The 16,157-nt window shown below is 44.0% G+C and overlaps 1 protein-coding gene across 3 annotated transcripts in view; it reads right to left on the bottom strand.

The window, feature by feature from the left end:
- Positions 1 to 16,157, bottom strand: part of NLK (nemo like kinase) — a 40,056-nt gene that overhangs the window by 20,060 nt on the left and 3,839 nt on the right. The window lies entirely within an intron of this gene.

The raw sequence follows: 16,157 nt of genomic DNA, 5'->3' as shown, positions 1-16,157 counted from the left end.
CACTGGGCTTCCTCTCAAAGTGCTTATGTGATGCAGGTATAGTAGTGCAGAAATTCTAAGGTGCCTTGCAGATGGCGAGCATTTTAATTTAAGTAATTAGATTCTGAAAATAGAATTTTATAATGAGAAACCACAAAATTAGAGCAAGGAGATTCTGGCACCTCAATTCCCAATCACAATTTTTAAGGTGAGGTTTCTCAAACCTCCCTGTGAAACAGGGTTTCTGGATCTCCAGTCGTGAGGAAGCCTTTGCTTTTGTTGGCATACTTTCGTTGGGGTGGTCAAAATAACTTTCTTCTGTAGGAACGCACGTAAGAATCTACAGCCAGCTATATATCCTGATGGAACAGTTCCAATTTAAGGCAGAATAAACCAATGCTTGAGATCCAGTGAGCAGATCCACTGCCACATTTCCATTAGTTGCAAGAAATGAACACAGCAGAAAAGTGCTGTCCTTAAGGATCGAGCCAACACTTCACCAGGGACCCCATCCCGGGGCTGTACTGCTGTACCCAAAAGGAGCAGAGAGTAAAAACCATCAGCAATTTGTCTGCAGGTTTGTTCCACTGAAGAAAACTAAGTTGCTTCTGAAATCCAACCTGCCGGTGGGCAGGACGAAACCGATCTGCTGGAAGAGGAACAAACACCAAAACAAGTTTCCACTTGCAGGCTCAGATCTAACTGAGCGCAGGCGAACGCTCTGCTTGGTGCCATGGGATTTGCATCCCGCAGCACAGCTCCGCAGCAGCGCAGCTCTGGGAGGGGCTGTGTTTAACAGCCACCTCTGAACCACATCCCTCCCAGCAACGTGCCGCCTGCCTCCTTCCCGGGAGCTCTGAGCACAAGCTACCGAAGCACTTGGCCGGAACGCTGTGACACCCGCAGGTGGAGGAATAACACACCTGGTTTCAAAGCCGCACTGTATCCTGTTCGTGGCTTAAGGCAAAACTCAAAGTAGCACTTCACGTTATTATTCATGCAAAGACCAGTCATGCTCAGAGCTGGTAACAATATAACTAATGAATGTGAATGGCAGCGCAGTAATTTCACGCCATGTTGAGTTTGTTCTCCCTTAACTCGGGCAGCAGCTGCTTTGGCTCAGCACAAGCAGTGCCAGAGAACAGAGATAAGTGCTGCAGCCATTCAGAGGAATGCTCCTACTCCTTTGCTGAGCCCATCGGTAGCACTGGGTCAGCTCCCTTCCTGCCATCACACCTCTTCCAAACATCCGCACCAACGGCCAGCTGCTTTTCAGACCAAACCTCCCGTGAATTAATTATGCATGTGGTAGATGGTGCTCTAAATGCATACACTGTGAAAAATCAGATGTTCATCAAGTAACAAATCAATTCACATAGTCCTATCTTGTGAAATGAAATTTAAAGTTAAGAAAAAACAACCTCTACCTCTGCCTAAATTAAAGTTCTCGTAAATCAATTTTAATTACACATAAACAACGATACAAAGCATTTTTCCCTCTTGGTATTAAGCCAATAATTGTCTAAGTTTTTTCCTTAATCCTTTATAAAAAAACAATAAAAACAACGTTTTACAATCAAAATGATTACCTTAGAAAGATGACTGGGGTAAGGAGGGCAGCTGCTGAATGCCTGGAAATCCCGACAGCTACCACAGACTCACTGATGCCCCTTTCTCAAGGACCAAAACCTATCTAAAAACCAGGAAGTGTTGAACATCTGCAGAACTGCTGAACTTCGTCAGAGCCATGTAAGCAAGTGTTTGTCTGCTGCCCTCTGATGTGTCATCAAACGCTTTCATACTGCAAGAATTGGTGCACGCAAATCCCTGTCCTAGAGGTCCTTTGTAGGCTGTGATAGGAGCTGGAAGGTGTTGCTGCTGCAGGTGAATTTAAGGCATTTTTTGTGTGTTAATAATGATCACCTGCAATGCCCCGCTCTGAGAGCAGCTCCTCAGCCCTTCCCCTCCTCACTGCAGTGCTCCCCTGCCCATGGCCCCGCTGGGCACCCCGTGCTGCTCCCAGGGCTCTTCACTACCAGGGACAGCAAAAACTGACAGAGCGATGGAGATCAGCAGTGCCAGGACGGCTCTCCAGAACAGGAAAGGGAAAAGAAGCTGTCTGAGATACTGCTATTACATCCAACAAAGATTCTGAAAGTGTGGCTTGGCACTTGTATACTTTGATACTACTAAAATAATTATTTATAGCAATAAGGCATCAGGTCACATAGCCCCAAGAGGAACAAGGAAAGCATGAAAGTCTCCCAGGAGCTTATTGCGAGAACAACCAGAAAGGCAGCTTTGCTTACTGCTGCTGTTCTCAGAAGAACCCATTTCAATTCCCTCCTTTGCTTTGTTAGGATATTGTTCCCTGGGTGAATCCAGCAGCAAAGTGAACAGCAGGCAGGAACCCGTCCATCACCCAGCACAGTCAGTGGGGTGCTCCTGCCAGGGACTATGAAGTTTGCAAAGGCTTCGCTTATGAAACATGAGCTGTAGCTGAGGATAGAGATGAGAGACCACGACTTAATCCAACAATAAGAAAGTGCTACACAGGAGTGGGGCAAAAACTGAAGTCATAAATAAAATCTGGAGGGGAAGAAAAACAATCAAGGAAGATCTAGCTTAGCCTTAATTGTGCCTTTAAGAATTCTGGCTGCAGACGTTACTGTGAACATCCAGCCACATCAGTCTTTTTTATTATTATTCAGTGCAAAACACGTCAAAAGCTACTGGTAATGCCATTAAACAGGGCCCAACATTTTGCTTCCAAGGCAGCCCGAGTCCTTCCGCAGCACCGTGAGCCGCGGGGCAGGAAGCTGCAAGGGCTGCCAAACCACACAGCTGGGAAAGCAAAGCAGCTTCTTGTGAGATGTGCTCCCTTTGTTACCTCACCAGTCTTCCAGCACATAACTACTACTGTTCCCCAGTGAGAATATTTATATTAATTTCCACTTCAACTAATTGGCTTCATGGTTCAGCCACTTAAAAAATGGTGAGCGGCTGCAACAGCAACTTGTCATCTGTCACCTACTGCTACAGGTAATACCAACAGAAGTACAGCCAAAATATCACAAAGTTGTTTCTCTTTCTTGTTTTCTCCATGTATTTGAAAACATGCAGTCATTCTTAACAGCCAGTTTCCTCCAGAACAGCAGCCTGATCAGCTCTCCCTTACCGTGCTTGTAAACAGGACAAAGAATATCCTGCTAGGAAACACAAACAAAAGCAGTAAAAAGATTATAGTTCAGGTAAAGATAAAGATACCAAGGAATGCAAAACTCTTTGTCTTATTTCTGGAAACATCCAGATAAAATCCTGGTCCCTCCGAGTACGTATTTACCTTATGTCATATGCAACCTGGCATATTTATGTAACAGAACAGCTGATTGCAAACATTTGCCAAGAAATCATCACTAACTTCGCTGAGTTCAGCAAAATAAGGTCTTATCAAACAGAACACACAGCCTAAGAACTGCAAAACAGATATACTCCATCCAGCTACACTTTGCAGACCCACTGAAATACGCAACCTCTGAATTCTAACGCTCAGCATCTACTACTCGTCTTTATTTTTAAACAGAAATAAACACCTTCTAATTGAGATGCAAACAAATCTCTGACAGAAGAACTTTGGCTGTTGTCAGGAAGTTATCAAATACACATCTGGATGCTCAATGTTTCTCTTCAGATATCACCTATTTCTTTCAGACACCAAATTTCTGCATCTCTCATTGTGGCAAGAGTTGATCTTTCTGTACTTGAACATGTTCCACGTGCTCTGGACTTAGGGCTGCACCTTGCTTAGCTCTTCTGTATCTGCCCTGCATTTGCTCACAAACCTGAGACCAGGTGCACAGCGCAGGCACAGCACACAGTGAAGTCATGCAAGGCCTCCCAGCCCTCGTGTGACAGGAGAGCTGTGGCACTGTGAGCTCCGGAGCACAGCAGCACAGCAGGCTGAGCCGCTGCGGGCTGGAGGGAGCGCGCAGGGCAGGGCAGAGCTGTCTGTAAGAAAACTACAATCCTACAGATACTACATCCTACTGTACTGAAGTACTGCACAAAAATAAGTCTGATATGAAATGTATTAAGAAAGATAATTTACACAAACTAGCTTTTCTTTACAGTATCGGCTAATCACTCCAGAAGTAACAAATTCTTATTGGTACTGCAGCTGCAGAAAGGATTAATGGCACCATCCAGACCTCCAGCTTTCAAAGACATTGCTTATCAAACTGAATTCTCACAGGCATTTCGCCTTCCAATTCTGTCTGTAAGTCTTTAGCAACTCCCCACCATGCTGATGGCAAATGTTCAAGGCAGACATCATGCCAAGGGTAACTTCTCTCTGAATCCAGGTCAATGCATACACACTGTTCTGTAGTTTCAACTGGCAGAAAAACAAGTTTGTGACTACTCCATGGCAATTATTACACAAAATAAGATAATGAAAGAATGTTCTCAGAGGGTGGTGTGGGAAAATGCTGATTGAGTTTGTTCTAAGAGGGAAGCAAACCTTCCCTTCTGCTTACAGGCAATACCTATGAGGGCAGGTCAAGGCTGACCAGACAGCAGGGGGCTGAATGCTGCTTAGCATTTCTCCCAAGTTTTCTCGACTAGTCCAAGAACTTCCTTCTTCCATTGCTCGACTCTATCAATCATGAATACTTTTTCCAGAAAGCTCTATCCTAAGATATGTAACAAACACGGTCCCACGAGCATTTCAGCTGCTCACCTGCACACATTTGATACAGCACTTCTAAACAAACAACGCAGCTTGTATTCAAAGGCACACGATACCCGAGGTGCTGCTTTTGGAGTACACAGCATTACAGCAAATCCATGGTGTTACAAAGCAGAGTTCTATTCTCAGCTACTCAGGTTAAGAGTTCTGCTTTAGTCTGAATGCTTAGAGGCATTTTGTATCTTTTATAACAAAGACTCTCAGAACATTCGGAAGTGAAACAGAACAAAAAATACTTTAGAAATGCTCACAGAACCAATATGATTCCCAGGACCAGTTAAAGGACAGGTAAGGGTGTGTGGTCATCACCTCACCTGCCGGGGGAACGCTCACTGGGTCCGATGGCCCAGCACGTACATCTGGTCTCTGCGTAGAATTACTGACAGATAAGCCCACACATTTTGAAGGTTTTTTTCGGCAGTTCCTAATGGCAGTGAAATCATTGAAATACTAAGCACAAATGCTAAAGTAGGAATAAATTTAGCCAAACGTTAGAAAGTGGACACATGGCTGCTAACACGAAGCTCTCGTGTGTGCCTCCCCGACCTGCCTCACTGCACAGAGACAGCATCAAAACAGAGCGGAGACTAAGAGAAGACACACTGCTTTGTCTCTGCCACGGACAGCTTGGGCAGTGTCAAACATGGTCGGTGACCAGACGGTCACACAGGCTCTGAATAGTCAGTAAGGAGAAAGATAGGTGGGATTATTCATTATGGAGTGCCTGTCTTGGGTAACACATGAAATGCTCCTCTGGAAATGCCCCTCTGGAAATGCCTTCCTCTACCAGCGAGCTGCAGAGGGAGGTAGGAGACCCAGCTTAAAATGGAGGCTCACCTGCAGATAAGCAGGGCTTGCTGACTTGAGAATTCTCATTTCTAAATTCTGCTCGAGTCTCCCCTTTCCCTGTGTGCCAAACCTGAATTCAAAGTCAGTGCTATCAGTTACAATACAGGTTAATTCCTGTCCTATTAGTGGAGTGGCTTTCTCTGCAAGGGCGAATGGGAGTGGTGGCTAATTGCATGGCACCATTACAGGAGAGGGTTTGTTTTTGTTGGATTTTCACAACAGGAGAAACTTAGCATACACACTCACACAATTAGCGTGGCATTATAATGTGCTTTACCCTCTGGCTCTACACACATTGTTTAAGAGATGCAAAAGCTGATAGATTGTGGTTTAAAGGAAATATTCATAATCATTTTAATTATTCTGTTTGAAAGAAAAGCCACACACAGATAAGTTAGGAGAAAGAGAAAAACATTACAGTTGTGCTGTCTTCACTTTGCTGTACCAACCACAACTCTGAGGAAAGCTTTGTAAAACTTCCAGCATGAGGCCCATTGCCACTAAGGAAGAATGAACAGATGGAAATCTACTCATCCGTCACAGCATCGTAAGTGAGGAAGAAGAAACTGAAGTCAGAGAAGTACACAGAACTGAAGTACATCTGTCCACTGGGGCGACAAGGGCACGGGCCAGAGGTGGAAGCCGAGATGAACGCCTGGGGACAAAGCGAGTTCTTCCCATCCTACCAGCACAATATGTTAGCTGTCTGCTCAGGGCACACAAGACAGGCACATGTAAGACAAACGCTGACACGATGCATGCCCACATTTTCACCAGTTCATGGACAAAGTGGCCACAAAATCTGCTGATGCTTCTGATGCAAACCGCTGCCTACCAAGAGTTGCCAGCAGCCACACTTCTAAAGCGTTTGAAACAGAACACTGAGCACGAGTCAGTGCTGATAGCAGCACATGGGCATGGGAAACAGACAGGGTTGCACTGTTAAAAGACTTATTACCAGAAAGAACAGCTGTTATTTTTGGAGATATTTAAGAAATTGATGTGCTGATAAGATTTTCGGGTCACAATTGCTGTGCAGCAGTTTCCAGTTGGCAATACTTCAAAGATGCAGAAATGAAATATGAACAGTCATTCTTTATTTTAAAAGATATGATACAAAAGCAAACTGAAAAAGATAGCTGAGATGATACCATTGAGCAAAGCTTTTTTATGCTCACCTTTACTTCTGAGGTACAGACAAACAAGACCAGTTGCTGTGCGAGCAGTGAGGGCCCATGCAGACACTGCAGTGACAGCCAGAGGTAAGAGCTCAAGAGATCTATTGGAGGATGTAAGGGCAGAGCCTCCCCCCAGCAGATACGACACCTGTTGCTCTCTCCTGGATGCATAACTGCAACATAAAGAAGCAGCCTGCTTCACTGTCTTTTGCTAACAGCAAATGCTGTCAACGAGAGCCTTGTTTGAGATTTAGGATCCATTCAAGGAAGAAAAAGGATGAACACAAGCTAATAGATTTAATGGATAACTTTAAGATGAGTCCAAAGAAAACACCTGGACTTAACTTTCACCAAAAGGTATTTCATGTGAAAGGGTTAAGCAACTTGTTCTTCATATCACACTTCAAAGGTGTTCTTTATTCCATCTTGCTCAGCTGCCAAATGCAGACCTCTCCAGAGCTCCTTTTTCAACTGTAGATGTCCTAAAAAGCCTTTTAATGCTGTGTTCTAATCACACCCTCGAGCATGTGTGCCATTATCACTTATTCTTTAAAAATCAGAGCTAAAAGCAAAACTGATTACTGCAAGAAATCTGTCTCCTTGAAGAAAAATTGATTCAGAGTATCTTACTTAAAAGAAAAGGATAGAAAATTAAAGGGATACTGTTATGGTTAATATCTTTAAAAATGTTTAATTTGGCTTCCTTCATGGAAGCTTAAAACTGAAACTGCTTTTCAAATCAAACTTGTTTCCCCATTTACAGTACATTTTCTGGCTATGCTTAAGACCTCTTTTAGTTATTTTCCAACTGCCTATATATGAAACACTGCTACAGTTACTCACTGCACTGCACAGGACGTTCATTCTGTGCCACCTTCTGATTCCGTACAAGCAAGTCTTCTTTTCAGTCAATGCCACAGTAGCTCTGTAAGGTCTGCGATACTGACAAACATGATAAACGTGCACATCTCCATGCACTTCTGTTTTTTTAAACACACACCATCACTACAGGAACTACTACATTCCTGGCGCAATTTGCTGACCTCCATCCCTGTTGGCCAACCAAAGAAAATCCAAACGTGAAACCTCCTTCTCCATGTCCAACAAACCTCTAGGCTTTGGCATAGTTCCTAGAATATTTTTGTACCACCACAGGAAAGTAGGTTAATAAAACTGTTGGCCATATCCTCTAGATGGATATCTAGTTTCCAGCAGTAGTCATGTACACTGTCTTAAATTTCACTATAAGCTGCTGCTGCTAGCTCTCATCCTCCTACTGTCCTCTCCTGGGGGCAGGGGAACCAAAGCAACAGGGAAACCCAATGATTAAACTCCTCTTTGCTCATTACTTCTACCAGGCTAAACATAATCACTGAGAACCAGTACCTCATCATTTCAGTGCTTCATCTCCCAGGTTAAACCCTTTGCATTTCAGCCACTCCACTGTCTCAGTACTACCACACTTGGCTGTTAGACAGCATATGAAAAAAATCTTATTTACTGACCTTCAAGTTTCAGTCTTTTTTCCTGTCCATTACTATGATACAGAATATTTGTTATAATAATGCAGAATCCCATATTAGAACACAGAATATTTATTACTTGCCATTCTCCCTTTCCATCCCTCTTGTCAGGAATTATTTTAGACAACAGCATTCACATTTATCTGTTTTGCATGGCAGTGGACATCACAACCATAGAACTTCACATTCAAGCATTGCTTGTTAAATTCACTCAGAATTGCAGTTCCCAACACCAACATTTAACAACTGACAAAGTAAGCACATACCAGAGATTGCTCACTTCTTTCTCTGCTGAATAAACCAAAACCAAGAGCTGAGAAACAAAAGGAGCAGTTCTGTCTATTTTGTCAGAAGCAGCAGCTAACAAAAGCTCTTTTCGTGCTACCTCTTTCAGAGACAATGCAGTGTCTTTTCATGATGGCAACTCAAACTGAAGATAATTCTTTATATATTTTGACAGTAGTGGTAAAGAGCACAACTACATTAATGGCAGCTTCCTTGTTTCTGTACAAAAGGCAATAGGGCATCAGTTTTTTTGAAGCTTCCTCTGTATGTTTTACTCATGTTAAATATTGATAATTTGCTGCCTTTTAACCCACCTTCCCATGTAGTGACCAGAACTGCACATCCACTCTTTGAATTACTGCAGGAGCAGAAGAGATGCATCAGAACACAAGGAAAAAAATAATCTTACTGCCAGCACAGTCCAAGAGCCTGGAAATGCTTTGGAGTTGTGGATATTTTTCAAATATATATGACTTTTTTTTTTTTCCTCTGTTTTAAAGAGATGTATTAACAAAGATTTAAGAAAAATCTACAGCCTTTCAACTATTTTAAATGTCAAGGAAACAGCATTTCTTCATTCTCAACAAAACCCAAAGCCCCACATCACAAAAAACACCCTGAACTGCTATAAACCCAACTAATTTCCCTCCTACACAGCAGCAATTTCAGTTTCATAATTTCATGTGAAGAAACACCGAAGTCAGACCTGCAGGGCCCTTGTCTAACCTACCCGCTTCAAAGCTGCATTTAGATTTAAATGATCTCCATGAACTGACCTGAAAACCCTAATACGGGTTTCTCTATTCTGAGTCAGCCAAAAGCCTTGTGATAACACAAATCACCGCCGTGGGTGTAATTCCAGCCTTCTCAGGACTTTCTAAAGCAAAATATAGAGCCTTGGGGAAAAAAAAAAAAAAGAAAATTCAAAGGGGAATTTGTTACTGGCTCTAAAACACCTTTAACCCAAAGTTTAAAGAGCAGTTCCAGATGAAATAAGAATTGTTACAGAAGGGTTCCTGTCACCTGATTGTATGATAGGCGACAAAATCTGCTTGGGAAGAACTGTGGGAGCAGTAATGCTACCTACATTTAATGTCCAAATTACCAAATGTATCTTAAAATTTTAGATGAGTCTTCAGATGAGTAAACAGTAGTGCAGCAATGGCAATGTGACGTGCCTGAGACACATCAGAGAAAGCCACAAGTAGGTCAGGGCTGGTCCCCATTCTGTCAACATTCACCTACTTTCCACCTCCTTCAGAAAACAAAAAGCAAAGCAGGTCTCAGTTACCTCTCCTCTTCTCCACTTGGGCAGCAGGAAAGGTGCAATTCAGGTTCTGGGCTCAGGAGGGGACGTCAGTGCCTCACGAGTGCAGTGCAGGACCTTAATCCTCACTTTTTCAAATAACATCAATGAGAAAATCTGAAACCCACCAGAAAAGCACTCTGATATCTATCTATCTTCAATAACTTAAAAAAGTACTTTCCGCTTCAGACTAAAGCCTGCTTTTAGTGAAGCTGTTCGTTAGACAGCACTCTGACTTCATCATCGGAATTAAATCAGGTGACTCACAGCAAACTACTCCACGAGGACCCGTGCTGCCCTGCTGCCAGCTGCTGGCACGGAGCTGCTCCAGAGAACGCGCACTGATGCACAGCGCGGGCAGCACTCCGGACCTGCAGGAGCAGACATCCCTCACTCCATCAAATACCAAAATGTGACTGACAACAGCTTCAAGATTCAAACCTGAACATCATTCTGCCAGGTCACAGCCTTGCATTCTTTCATTCCAATTCGTAATCTGAATATTCACTTCTGAAGCAGCACTAAGCACAAGACTAACGATCTAGGACACTGTCACAAATGCTAGCTCAGGCACAGCAATGGGCTGCCACAAACGCGGCTGTGAAGCCACATCCTTAACCAAATGCAGCTCCCAAATTAAACCTGAGTCTTTCAGCTCACATATTTACTCTACTTGTCAAAAAAGATGAGGCACTATCAAAGAAGAAAAGAGAAAGTGTCATGACAGTCACAGTTAATTCATTAGGCCAATTCAGAAGGAACATGGGATAAGGAAAAAAAGCAGGGTTCTCCCTACTTTTGTAAGGGCTTAAATTAACAGCAATTATTACACAGAACTTCTGCTCCCAACAATAAACAATAAATATTAAGGTAGGTGCTAGGTGTGATTCCATTTACTTCAGAGCAGGTTACTTTTTCAAATACAACCTTGAGTGCCAAACCCTTTTTTCTACTTAAATACCAACAAACTACAGATCACCATGAAGGTCTGCTTCCAGCACTTCAAAGGATCACGGGAGATTCAGAATACTCTCTGCTGGTCTTACCCAAAGGTACCAGCCAAGGAATTAGGAGACAAGAAAAGGTAGATTGCAGGCAGTCTGGGGATAACCACGGCATTCTGACCACACTGCTGTAAATGCTCACCTGCAAGACAACCTGCCTCCAAATCAGAGACACGCAGTGAGCAAGTGTAACAATCAGAAAGATCAAGGAGATGGAGGGCTGCTACAAGAGGTGCAATGACAAAGGAACCAACGCAATAGAAAGGTGTAATAAGAGAAGGAAAAAAGGACTGCTCAGCCATCCCCCAAAGAGCTAGGCTCACAGGGGAAAACTCCATCAAAAAGGGATCCCCAGGACAAGAACCATTCTCAGTGGCAGTCAGCCCTTAAATGAGCTATAAGAGGAGACAGGCTCCACCCCTTCCTGCCATACAGGTGAACTGCCTTCACCTGTGCTGCCAGGGCTGACCTGGTCCTTTCCCCAGTTACTCCATCAGTGGTTCAGGCCCTGACTCAGCAGTTCCCATACAGCAAGCCAACAGGAATTTACAGAAACACCCAAAGAAAAGTTACTGTCATACTAGAAAACCCTTTTACCAGTGCTTTTGTTCTGCTTACTGTATGATCTATGGGTTGCTGAACTCTCATTTAGTGCTCACACAGCCTCACACACAGGTGGGAATGCAGCCACTGAGGCACCCTGCAGGCCAGCCAGCCTCAGCTGCTCACATCGCCCTGAATGATAAGCAGTGAAAACAGACCCGGGCACACCTCCTCCTGCTTTTCTTGAGACTGTAACAAACCTTAACGTATTCATGAGTAACCAAAACAGTTAAAAGAAACATAAAATGGTTTTCAGTGTAACAGTCCACCCAGGGCCTGCTGGACTCTTTCCTTCCTGACCTCAGTGGGGAGCTCAACAAGTGCACATCCCAGCAGTTACTTCACATGACAAAGATCACCCATTCCTGCAAGCTGCTATTAAGTTTATGGAATAAGTTTTTTTTTTTATTCATAGACAGGTATTCTTCAATGGTCGCATGTATTTATGTTAAATAATAAAATGTATTAACTGGAATAATAAAAATCCCTATACGCGCTTCCATGAGAGGAGGAATGGGCAGCAGCTTCTCAGAAAAAAGTGAAAAATGTAGGACTTAAGCCAAAATAACTACCTGACTCCAATCATTCAACACTGCACTCTGCGTCCCTTCCGCCATTAAGCAAAGGTTCTGTTTTGACACCACAGGGAGCCAACAAAATGGAGACAGCAGTGAGAGCAGGGCCTGGTGCCACCTGAGTAACAAAGCAAAGCCACGCACCAAGCCCACAGAGTCATTTCCCCATACCTTTTAATTTTCCATCAAACTTCCCGCAACTGTTCTTGAACACGATGCTTAGAATTACCATTTCTGTAATTGACACAAATACCAACATACAGTGCTCTACAAAAACTGAAGAAGTAAGAGGATGATTTATCAATGCACACATGCTACAAAACGATCCTGCCATCACATTTCGCTGTCAGAAACATCATAAGCAGTGTAAGAATTCCACTCACACACGGACGTTTCCAAGCCTTGATAGAGAAGAATCACATCAGGAAATTAAAAAAAGATACTGCTAAGACACACCGGTTCTGCTACCGCCTTGTGATTAAAGCTCAAGTTCTTGCTAAGCACTCCCAGACGTGGTACATGGCCGCATTCCATAGCCGTGGAAGTTAGCTAATACCGAGGCTGACACGAGACTACCTTTATTTATCCATCAATCTCGTGTACCAACGAGAACCAACACAATTTTAAACGTTATAATGAAGTTCAGGTCGTTCTAACATGCTCTGACTGAAGCAATGTAAAGGGGTGGAAGAGAGCTAGAACAAAGGAAGAAAATGCATCCTAAGAATGGGCTGCTGACATTACCTTTTAGAAAGCCTGGCTTACTGGTACAACACCAATTTTTACAGCCTCTCCATCACCAGATGGCAGATAATTGCTGTGGTCTGTACCACCTCTGGCTACCCATCCCATGCTCCACTACTTGCATTCACTTTTTCCTTGTTACAGCTTATTACAGTTAAATACTATTATTAATAAATAAATGCATTAACCACATAAGCCTCCATCCTTTACATACATATTTGTACTGCCTGTCATAAGCCACTTTCATTTAGGCATCTACTACCTCACTCAGGGGTCTACTTTACAAGATTGGACGTAATAGTCAGTTTGACTCACAACAAAGCAAAATTTCCAGCCCTGCTACGTGACGTACTCCAAATTACAACTGTCTACACCAACTGCACTGAAAGGCTGCAGAACAGCGGAGGACCTCTGTGTTGGCCTGCTGCTAGAGGCAGCCTGGATGAGGCCTGTCACCACGGGCAATGCCACAGCCAAGGGCTGCGCCGTGCCGCCCACTGCCCCCAGCAGCCACACGTAGCACAGGCTGCTTCCTGCTGCTATTTACCACCTCTTGAATCACGTGCTGAGAGCACTGACGCCTCGGCCCACATACAAACACGAGAGGCTTCTGCTTTAGTTGATAGGGACAAGATAAACTCTCCTTTTAGAAGAAGTGAAAACGCATGGTGAGGAGAGGGAAAAGAACATCCGAAGTGAAATGTCTTCTGAGAAACAAACATGAGGTTGCAGGTCCAGTTACAAGCTACTCTGCTGCAACATTTGCAGAACTGAGGGTGATGAGTGCTCAAGTGACCTGCGCACTGCCGACCTTGGCATAAACTACAGTGAGCTGATTTATTCAAAATAGTCCTCGCCCAACGCTGAGAAAAAAATATTATCCACATTCCTTCCCTCTTGCATCATCTCATGAGACAATAACGAACAATCCAGTAGATTACGTGGAGAGGACGCCGCTTAGCCCCAGAGCCTGATTTAAGGACAAGAAGTTGCTATACGCATTTGATTTCCTTCTGCACATTTGGGGAACTGCCATTTACATGTTAACAGAATCCTTCTTTTCATGAAATCTGAAAACAGCCCCAGCAACTTAACCATAGCAGCTTTGCAAGGTGTCTTGTAACACAACTGGGTGCCACTCTTCCACTCTACTTCTTCGCAAACCGAGCCAGAATTCAACATAAATAAAGTGACCCTTTAAAAGACACTGACACGATCACCTGCAGATGCTTAAGCTGTGGCATTAGGTGTGAAACACAGCACACGTTATCTCCTCCAAGAGGTAACTGGATAAAAACGACTCGTTCTTGCTCTGCCACACCTCAGCCAGCTGCAACAGCAGCTCATGAAGGCTCTTCCCATTTTTCTGCTGCTTGCTGAGCTCGAAAGCTGTGTCGAGATCCTCTCTCTGTTGCTCATGGTGGGCCAGGCCGACTCCTGCCAGAGGCTCTCATCCAACTGCTGGTGGATGTTCTGTGCCTCCCACAGGAGGGCCCACTTCCACTCTCTGTTCTGTTAGTCTGGTTCACAACGAAAATTCTAGGGTTAACTTTAGACAGCTTTTCCAGTTCTTTTTTGATCAATGATAATAAAAAAGTAATTTTAGATGAATATAAAATGGCAAGTGAGATGGTTTAAAGCAAAACAGTGCCCATCTAAATGCTAATGCTAAAATCAGATATTTTTGCTGTTCACAAACGCTCCACTAAAGGTACGTTTTCAGGGACAGGAAAAAGACCATCATGCAAAGAGCTTTAGCTTAGAAAAGGACATCTCACACCCACAAATCCAAAAAGGTTTCACAAAGCAGATTTTACTCATTGAACTTTCTCTAAACTTTGCACATACCAGACTGAACTTTTGCATTCCCATTTGCATTAACCATGCAAAACATCTCCTGGTTTGGCTCAGAGGGGAGCTTATCCTGCAGTTATTCATAAGGGTTTTGAAGCTGTAACCTCCTTTATTTCCTAACACATATTCCAGCAATTTGTCCAAAATAAATGATCTGCACTGCATCCCTGCTGCACACAAGTTGATCCTTCGCAGTACTGCTGGGGGGTTCCTGCTTACCCACAGACATCTGCTCTGTAAGACACTGCTCTGACCAGCGCCAGCGCGGGGATAAAATGCTTAACATTGCTTTAGGGTCTACACAGTGATCAATTCTATGCAATACTCCTTTCAATGTTTAACTTAGCACTGGCTACAGTGATTTCAGGCCTTTGAAGGCTGGGAACTAAGTATAAATTTAGGCTAAATTATTTCTGCTTTGACAAAGTTGTGGCAGCCCGAGCACAACATCTATCCCAAAATCAGCCAAACCGTCACAGCACCACACGGCTATCAAACATCCTGAATAAAAACTATCAGAAACAAATACATTGAAAGCCACACAGCAACATAAAGTTGCATAAATCGTGCCTTTAAAAATAATTTAAAAAGAATGTGCAGCCTTTTTTCGTGTGCCATTTGTGGCACATTTCCCACAGAAACGCCTCTCACCGCAGTTTTTATAGTAATAACAGTGGTTGCCTGGTTCCATCCTCTCTGACGAACTACACCTTTCTGAACCCCACGGCGCACAGAAGGCTGACACGACCCGCACACAGCTGGCAGAGTCCCAACCCAACCAACACAGCACTCAGTTCCACTCCGGCCACCCCCACAGCCGCTGCTGCTCTCTGCTCTGGGAATTTCAGTCCTGCAGAGGCATCAGCCCTCGGCCCCTCGCTCCCCAATCAGGCTCACTGCCTTCTTCTTATTACTGTCGTTATTTTTACGAACCCCACCAGATGGCAGCAGCACGTCTCCCCAGCAGAACAGCGCTTTGCGAAGGACAGCTCCTCATCCCCAAAACACTCACAACACTTCCAAACATCTGATGCGCGTTTTGAAACGTGGGGCACGGACTTTTTGCTGAAACTAAAATCTGGTTGATTTTTTTCCCAGCACGTCAAGAATGTGCTGGCAGGGAGCAGGTGAAGGACAAAGTGTCCCGCTGGCAGCAGGACGGGTGCGCGGTGCGGGCAGCACCTGGGGAGCAGCACAGACCTGCAGGAGCTGCTTCCCAACTGCGGGACAAGCTGCAGCTTCTGGACAACACAACACATCTCAGAGGTACGATGGACTCCTTCAGGTACGTCAACCGTCTGCAGAGCAGCACTTCTCACCAATGTACAGATATGAGCCCTTTGGTTATTCGTCAGCGCCAACCGATGCTCAGACAGAGATACAGATATGCAATAGAACCCTCACACACAATTAGCCTGGGCCTTGTGTTACTGAATTTTTCATGTTACACTTGTACCAAAGGATGCATTTTTCATGCCTAACTTGAACTGTAAATACCCAAATCGATGTT

The sequence above is a fragment of the Phasianus colchicus genome, chromosome 21 (assembly GCF_987193195.1).
Source record: "Phasianus colchicus chromosome 21, bPhaCol1.hap1.1, whole genome shotgun sequence".
NCBI lineage: Eukaryota > Metazoa > Chordata > Aves > Galliformes > Phasianidae > Phasianus > Phasianus colchicus.
The sequence above is the reverse complement of the archived record's forward strand: the minus strand, read 5'-3'. Positions and strand labels throughout refer to the sequence as shown.